An 8,661-nucleotide genomic window follows, 5' to 3' on the forward strand; every position below is an offset into this window, starting at 1 on the left:
AGTTCAAATCGTCCTCAGTACTACCTTTCATTCTTCTACTAGAATGGCCCATTAAGCCTCACTTAAAGTGTCCAACAGCTTTTCTATTCCAAAGTCCCAAAGTCTCCCATATTCCTACAAGAAACAGCATGGTCAGGCCCCTCACAGCAGTACCTCAGTCCTTGGAACCAACTTCTGTCCTAGCCATTGTTCTATTAATAAGCCCCTGCAGGCTTGAACAGCTAGCCCCTGTGGGAGCCAGCCATGAGAAGCTAAATATGAACAGATCACCCAAAGGAAGTTCTTTACTTCCAACCATTATCACCTGAGTCTCAATAGTTTACCCTGAAGCAATGCCTGGTTGCAGAAAGGACCATAAACTAAGATTACCTGAGCACCACCCAAGAATAGACCATCCAAAGAAAATGCCTAACATTCCAACTGCTGTAGATAGGATCACCTGCCAGCGCACACTCACTGGGACACCCCTAGACAAATGTCAGTCAATCAGGGGTCCTGAACCTCAGAAACCCCTCACCCCCATCTTTACTAGTATACGTTGAACATGCAGAGACACTGAGTTTGCGAACTTGCATAAAATAAAGGCTCTTTGCTTTTACGTATGGGACTCAGTCTCCTTGTTGGCTTTTAGGGAACTTCACAGATTTGGGCATAACACCCCCACCCCGACTTCTCTAATGGCCATTCCCAGCCTCTTGAGGCATACAAGTGGCTAGGCCCTATGCTCCCCCTCCCCACTACTCTAAAGGCATTCACAGTCATTTCTACTCCCTTGAGGCAAGAGAATGGTCCAGGCCCATCCTACAGGAAAACAAAAACAAAAAACAGCTCACCAACATCGGGCCACAAAATCCTTTCTTAGCTGTAACGCTTACACTGTTGCTATAAAGAGACACCTTGACCAAGGCAAATCACATAAAATAAAGCATTTAATTGGGAGCTTGCTTACAGTTTTAGAGGTTTAGTACATTATTATCATGGTGGAGAACATGGCATCATTCTCTCTATGGCTGGAGCAATAGCTGAGAGCTAAATCCTGATCTGCAGGCTGAGAGAGAAGTCGGGGAAGGGGAGGAAGAGAAGTCGGGAGGGGAGGCTGGCATTGGCATAGACTTTGGAAACCCCCGTGACATACTTCCTCCCACAAAACCTTACCCCCTAATTTCTAGTTCTATGAAACAGTTCTATTCTCTGGTGACCAAGCACTCACATATATGAGTCAATGTTGGCCATTCTCTTTCAAACCACAGGGACAGTGAGGAATTATACATGCTACTTAGGATTACCAAACTAACCCCACAATCCAACCACTGGGTGTGTTAAATTTGATCAGAATTTTGTTTACAGGACTAATTGGAAACTAAATGAAAAAAGAATTAGAAACAGGAAACATTTAAGTATGTACGAAACTACTAGGTTCCTGCTAACCCAACAATTCCAGGAACATTCCACAGTTCAGCTGATGCCTGGCTGAACATCTGATTCTTGGAAGAGGAGCACAGCAGAGAAATGGTACCAGGTTTCTGGTGTTAACAGCTGGATATGTTATAAAGTTACTAAGTAAACAAGGGGGATCCTTCTTTGGGATGCAGTCTGGGAAGTGTAGTCACTACCCCTCATCAAGGAAACGTCTCTTTGCAATAGATGGAGACCATTACAGAAAACCCAATCAAAACGCAGAGTTGTGGAGTCCAGTCCCAAATGATACATTCACAACACAGTTCCAGCATCCAAGGTCCAGGGATCACAGCAGAAGAGTGGGCAGAAAGATTTTAAGAGCCAAAGGATCAGAGAGTTTGCTGTTGCTTACTGGCTTGCTCACCGTGGCTTGCTCAGCCTGCTCTTATAGAACGCAGGACTGCTAGCCCAAGGATGGCATCACACACAATGGGCTGAGCCCTCCCCCATCAATCACTAATTAAGAAAACGTGTTATAACTGGAGCATATGTAGGCATTTTCTCACCTGAGGTTCCCTCCTTTCAGATAACTCTAGTGTGCGTCAGGTTGATGTAAACCTAGCCAGCAGAGTCTGTTACTCCTTGTTTTCAATTCTGTCCAGGTTTTCTCAAATGACCCACAAAAGGAAGGCAGCTATTTCAAAGTCCTGGCTGTCCCAGTGCTCAGTGACCTCAAGCTCCCGTGGGCTTCCTTCTCTCCTGCCAAGTGAGATTAGCTGCTCTGCTTGCCACAGCCATTCTTGGAAACGAAGACAGTAAAGGGCCATTTAGAGACAGGCCTCTCTTTTGTGCTGAACCCCCTGACCAATACACAAGCACTTAGGATATTTCTCTGCTAAGGGTCATGAGTGGAAAATGCCAACTGCTCTGCAGCTCAATTAATAAAATCCCAGAGACAGATTTTGGGGTTCAACCTGAAGGTCAGAAAAGCAAAACAACCAGTCACTGGCTCTTACCTCTACCTCAGTCTGAAATGGTGATCCTGCCTCCAGGAATATCAGAATGAGACTGTGTGTGAGAGCTGTCTCCTCCCATCTTATAGTCCTCTCTTTAGGCATGTACCACTACCACACGGTTTCTATGGCAAACTAGCATGACTACTGGGATTGAAGGTGTGTGTCACCACTGCTTGGTATGTAAGACTAGCTCTCCGATCTTCAGGCAAGCTTATTTATTAAAACACAAATGCAAATATCACTACACTGCTCCTCATTCCATTGACACAATATAAAACCCAGCTGGGAGCAGCCCCTGAAAGACCTGTGACAGCTCTCTGCTTTGATCTCTCAAGCAACATACAGGGCTTTAAAAAAAATTCTTACAATGGTTTACGGTGTGTTTATGTTACAGTACATATGTGCAAAGTAGAAGAAACCCTCCGGCAATTAACTGACCTTGCTTTGCACTTTACTTAAGACGGGGTCACTCACTGTTCATTGAAGCCTCTGCCAGGCTAGCTGACCCATGGACTACGGAGGACAGTCCTGCCTCGACTAGCAGCTTGTGGTAGCAGGCCTGGGACACAGACACATGCTACCATGTATGTCTTCATATAGTTTCCAGGGATGCGAACACAGGTGTTTGCATGTCCACGGCAAGTACTTTACTCCCTGTACCAGTCTCCCCATCCCCAATGCGTGTAGCTGGATGTGGGCGTACCCTGGTTAATCATTTCTGGCACTAACGTTCGCTCTCACGCTTCCCACTCATTTGGGTGGTGCACATTTTAACATTTAAATGTAAATGTTTAATGTTTATATTTAAATGTTTATAAAAAACATTTCTTCCAAAAAGAAGAGTTATTAATAAATTAAGCTGTCTGTGGTCTAGAAACATCCAGCTATTACAGGCATTACAGAAGATGAAGCTGAGTGCAAATCTGAAATTTCTAGCAAAACCTATTAGGAAAATACAGTTGCAGTGTTTCCAAAGGTCTTACATGGTGCCTTTCGCTTTATGTCTCTGTGTTGTACAGAGTTGTGTGGCAGACTTTTCCTGGGGACATGCACCGTACCCCGGATACGAGCCCACGACAGACCAAAGTATGGATACAACCAAAGCACAGGTGAGCCGATGAGTTCTACTGGGGGTACTTCCAGAGATATGAGCGAGGGGTTACTTTCAGGAACAAGAATGACTTGAAGACATCAGCATCACCAAAGCCCACTCCAGCATGGGTGACAGCTCACAAAAGCAGGAAACCGAGAGCTCACTGCGCAGCCTGCAGGCAGCTCAGTGGGCTGGGAAGTGTCCTTTCCAAGTAGCTCGGGATTCTCGCTTCTTGCAGGCCACTGTTTACCAGGCCCTTTGGACCACCAAGCAGTTCCCAAATCATGACACAGAGACGTCTTATTAGTTACGAATGCTCCGTCTTAACTTATGCTTGTCCCACTAGCTCTTATACCTTAACCTGTTTCTCTTCATCCATCTTTTGCCTCAGGGCTTTTTACCTTTCTGTACATCCTACTCTGTTTGCTGGCTGGCAGCAGCTTGGCTTCTGGCCCTCTATTTCTCCCTCATTCTTTTCCTTCTTCTCTTCTCTCGAGCCTAGATTTCTCTCTTCCTACTTACTCTCGCTGCCTGCCAGCCTGCCCTGTCTATCCCTCTCCTGCCTGGCTATTGGCCACTCAGCTTTTTATTAGATCCATCAAATACCTTAGGCAGGCAAGGCGAAACAAATGCAACACAACTTGACATAATTAAACAAATGCAGAACAAACAAACACGACACATTTTTACATTGTTAACAAAGGCAGAGGAAACAAGTGTAACACAGGTTCACATAGTTAAAGTAACATCAGCAATACTGCTGGGCTTATCTAAGCAGCTCCTTTGAGAGTAACTCTCAGCAGTCTTTATCATTTATTCTTGGGAGGGAAGGGCCTAGTGAATCTAGTCTGTTTCAGGGACTTCCTGGAGCTATTTTGAGTTTTTCACTTTTTATCTTACAGCGCTTCTCTGGGAGATGGAATATTCCAATCTCCTAGGAAACTGGCACGCAATATACAGTCTAGAGAGTGCTCTGGGAGAGGCATAGATTTGGTGTTGAATGAGGGAGTTCAAGTATTTAGAGTGGCAAAGTAAAAGAATAAAAAGAGATTAGATAAATGATAAAGAGATAGATAAATAGACATAGATAGATGATAAATAGATATAGGTAGATGATAGATATAAATATAGGTAGATAGATGACTGACAGACAGACAGACAGACAGACAGACAGACAACAAAACATGTTGCAAGGAGTAGGGGAGGCACACATACACAGTAGACAGACTACATTGCCGAAATGCTTCCCAATCCTCCTAAGCCTGCATTTTCAAAACATGCTTTTAACTTGTATGTTCTCTATTAATGTAGCAACAGGAGTTTGGGATGCTATCCTGACCGGACACAGCCAGTATCTCCTCAAATGATTTAGGTTCCTTTATTTCTTTAATTTGAACTTAGGGGGGTTATGTATAGGGATATGAAAAAGTGTATAGGGGCAAGAAAAAGTAAGTATACTCTAGATTTGGGAAGTTCCTTCCCATCCACATTTTAACTCTTTTGCTTTCCCAACCCTAGCCCCACCCCGCTCCACTTTTTTTTGTATTACAAGGAACCGAACCCCGGGGCCTCGTGCATACTTGGCAAGCACTCCTAAGCGGCATACTCAGCTTTGTTTTCTCTCTCAATGTCTTTGTTTTATTTCTATTTTTAAAAGATACTATTTCAAGACTTCCAGGTGAGATGGCAGGCTTCCTCCACGTGATCCAGCAGAGAAGTGCCAGTATTAGAACCAGAAAGGCGCTCTTCCAAAAAGAGGGGAGATGAAAAGATTCAAGAAACCCACACAAGGAGTGACAAGTGCAGAAGCAATGTACCCGCCATGACAAAGCTGAGCTGAGTGCAACCCCAATGTGGCTCTCCAGGACAGGAGGGGAGCAGAGGCCTTCTCCGAGTGGCCGTGGTGGAAAGAGACTGTCAGTCCCAGCTGTAGGACAAGCCTGCGGCTCTCACTAGCCTCAAATCCAGCTGTTGGGCTTGCTGAGACCGTGACTTCTCCGGGTGGGATGGATCATCCCTGGAAGGAGTTCCCAGACCTCAGAGGGCCGTGGCTGGTGCCCCTCTGACATGAAATCTATTATTTAAAACTGAACTCTCCCGAAGGGTTGGGGCACAAGGAATGGTCACCAGCCTGACAGCCTAGATTCAACCTGCCTCAGGTCCACGGTGACAGACAGCCCGGAAGGAGGCTGTGGAGGGCACAAGGGCTGAATGCTCACAGGCGAAAAAGTACAAGCAAGGAATGGTTATGGCTCAGGCAGCGATGATACAGGGAAAGGTAACCCTAACCTCAGGGCCTATGAGCAGAACGCATCAAATGAAATTAATGTGTGTAGCTTGAATTGTAATTGGTATTAACAGTAAAAACCTGGAGTCAGATATAGGGGTTCATGCTGAAAGATCAGAGAAATGGAGCAGCCAATCACTAGAGAGTTCTGTAGCACAATAATAAAAACCCAGAGAGAGATCTTGGGGTTCAACCTGATGATCTGAAAAGCAAAGCAGCCAGCCACTAGAGAGCTCTTTCCTCTATGAAGTTAGACTGAAAAGGAGCAAGCTCCCGTCTCATCCCGCCTTATATTCCTCTCTAGTGCTGGGACTAAAGGCGTGCACCACCACCTCCTTGCCTCTGTGACTGACTAGTATGGCTGCTGGGATTAAAGGTGTGTGCCACCACCGCCTGGCCTATATGGCTAACTAGTATGGCTGTTTTGTATTCTGATCTCCAGGCAAGTTTTATTTATTAAAATACAAATGAAATCTCACTACAGAGTTCTTACCTCTACCAATGCTCAGACCAAAGGGGTGATCCTATCTCTACGGATGTTCAGACTGCATCTGTCTCTATAAAACCTCGTACTGCATCTGAGCTCCTGTCTCCTCTTGCCTTAGATTCCTCTCTCCACCCAGCCATATCACTCCTGTCTCCACCTCCCTAATGCTGGGATTACAGGCATGGGATCCACAGTGCTGGGGTCACCTTTGTGTGAGCTCTGTTTCTTTTTTAGACAGATTCTATCTCGTGTAGCCCAGGCTGGCCTTGAACTCACAAAGATCAGTCTGTCTCCTGAGTGCCGAAATTAAAGGTGTGTGCCACCACTGCCTGGCTCTATGACTTCAGGCAAGCTTTATTTGTTAGTTCACAAACAAAATATCACTACAAATGTGGAGTTTGATAACTCTGAGCCTGAGATGTGGATAGATCAACTTCCATTATCACCTTTCTTCCATGAAACTCACTGATACACAATTGACAAATACTGAGGTTCCAACAGAGTGCTTGGCATCCACAGCTGTATTCCTCCAGCAGGGTGATTGATACTTGGTGGGTTTTGAAATTATGAAGCCAAGTTGACCTATTCAGATCTCAGGACCGTGGCTTTTCCCCACATTCCCAACACACTTGGGAGGAGCCCTCAAGATATACCATTCATTAGCTACCTCAGGAGATATAAACTGAGGAGTCCTGGGGATGTGGGAGAATCTGCCTTGCCCACCATTACAAAGCTCAGGGTGGTCGTCAGAAGCCCTGTATGCAAAGAAGAAAGCTCTGGCAGACTTTGGACACTTGGCCAATACAGATTCAAACACAAATCATAGGAAACACAGGAGTCCACAAAATCAAATGAGCCTCTCTTCTCTGCATACACCTAGCACCTATCTATGGCGAGGTATAGCGGCATGCATCTCTAACTTCAGATCCTAGAAGGCAGAAACAGGAAAATCTCTGTTCTTTTAAGGCCAGCCTTCTCTACACAGTGAAATCTAGGGTAGTCTCTACATAGTGGGACCTTGTCTCAAAAATAAAAAAGCATCATTTACAAAAAAAAAAAAAGCCCTCAAAATAAAAGATAATTTAGCAAGAGTATTTCACATAAAAGATGTCTAGTCTTAGCTACAAGTTCACTGTCTTCAGGGACTAAGCAATATACTTCTATTCTGCTGCCATCAGTATGTGAGTTCTTCCTCAAGAAATCCTTTTGAGTCTGAGATACTCATGGTGTTCCAGCTATCCCTGCAAACTCCAGACAATTGAGTCTGAGATAGTCACAGTGTTTCGGTTATCCCTGCAAACTCCAGGCAATCGAGTGTGAGATACAACGTACCAGCTATCCCTGCAAACTCCAGACAATTGAGTCTGAGATAGTAACTGTGTTTCAGCTGTCCATGCAAACATCAGGCAATCGAGTCTGAGACAGTCACAGTGTTTCAACTGTCCATGCAAACTCCAGACAATTGAGTCTGAGATACTCACAGTGTTTCAGCTGCCCCTGCAAACTCCAGGCAATCAAGTGGGAGATAGTCACAGTGTTCTAGCTATCCGTGCAAATTCCAGGCAATCGGGCAAAAGCTGAACAAACTCCCTTTCAGGTGCTATTCCAGGTGTCTCTGTAGAACATCTCTGTTTACATGTATTTGATCAGAACACAGTCACGCTGACACCTCAGCAAGGGAGGCTGAGTGACATAGTCTCTGGCTGAGTGATGTGGCTTCTAGAGCAGGCCTTGATAAGCAGGCGGGCAACTGAAGATGAACAAAGCAGAAAACTGGAAGGAAAGGTAAGAATATAGTAATATAAGTATATTAATTATATATATATAGTAATATAGTCACTTTGAATACAGTAAATCAACCATAAAAAATTAGCAAATGAAGAAACACCCGTATATCCAACACATTCAAGATCTAGATTCATACACGTTAGGGAACATGCTCGCTGACTTCTGAAAGAGATTAACTTACCCCTTCTACTTAGGTTGTCATAGAATGAGATTTTACATATTTCCTACACGCAGCATAAATATAAACTTCATAATAGGAGGCAATCATGTTCTCCATCTGGGCTATATGAATGGTGTTTTCTAAACAGTGTGAGATAATGCGGGGGGGGGGTATTTATAATCCATCCTATATAAATTTCCTATCAGCTGGGGGGCGTGGTCTGTGGTAGAGCATTTGACTGGCAGTCATAAAGCCCAGGCTTGATCCCCAGTATGCACCAAACAACTATAGCACACAAGACAAAATCAGCAAGCAAAAAAACCAAGCCTCCCATCACCTCCCCCTTCACTGTTGAGGGAGCCTGTGGCAGCTCTCACTGGAGGAGAGTTACCGCCACCTGCTGGGGAACTGCGGCATTAATCCTTCAAATTA

The sequence above is a fragment of the Alexandromys fortis genome, unplaced genomic scaffold (assembly GCF_014885135.2).
Source record: "Alexandromys fortis isolate MF-2015 unplaced genomic scaffold, M_Fortis_MF-2015_v1.1 scaffold_2_26212498_36691700, whole genome shotgun sequence".
NCBI classification, from domain to species: Eukaryota; Metazoa; Chordata; class Mammalia; order Rodentia; family Cricetidae; genus Alexandromys; species Alexandromys fortis.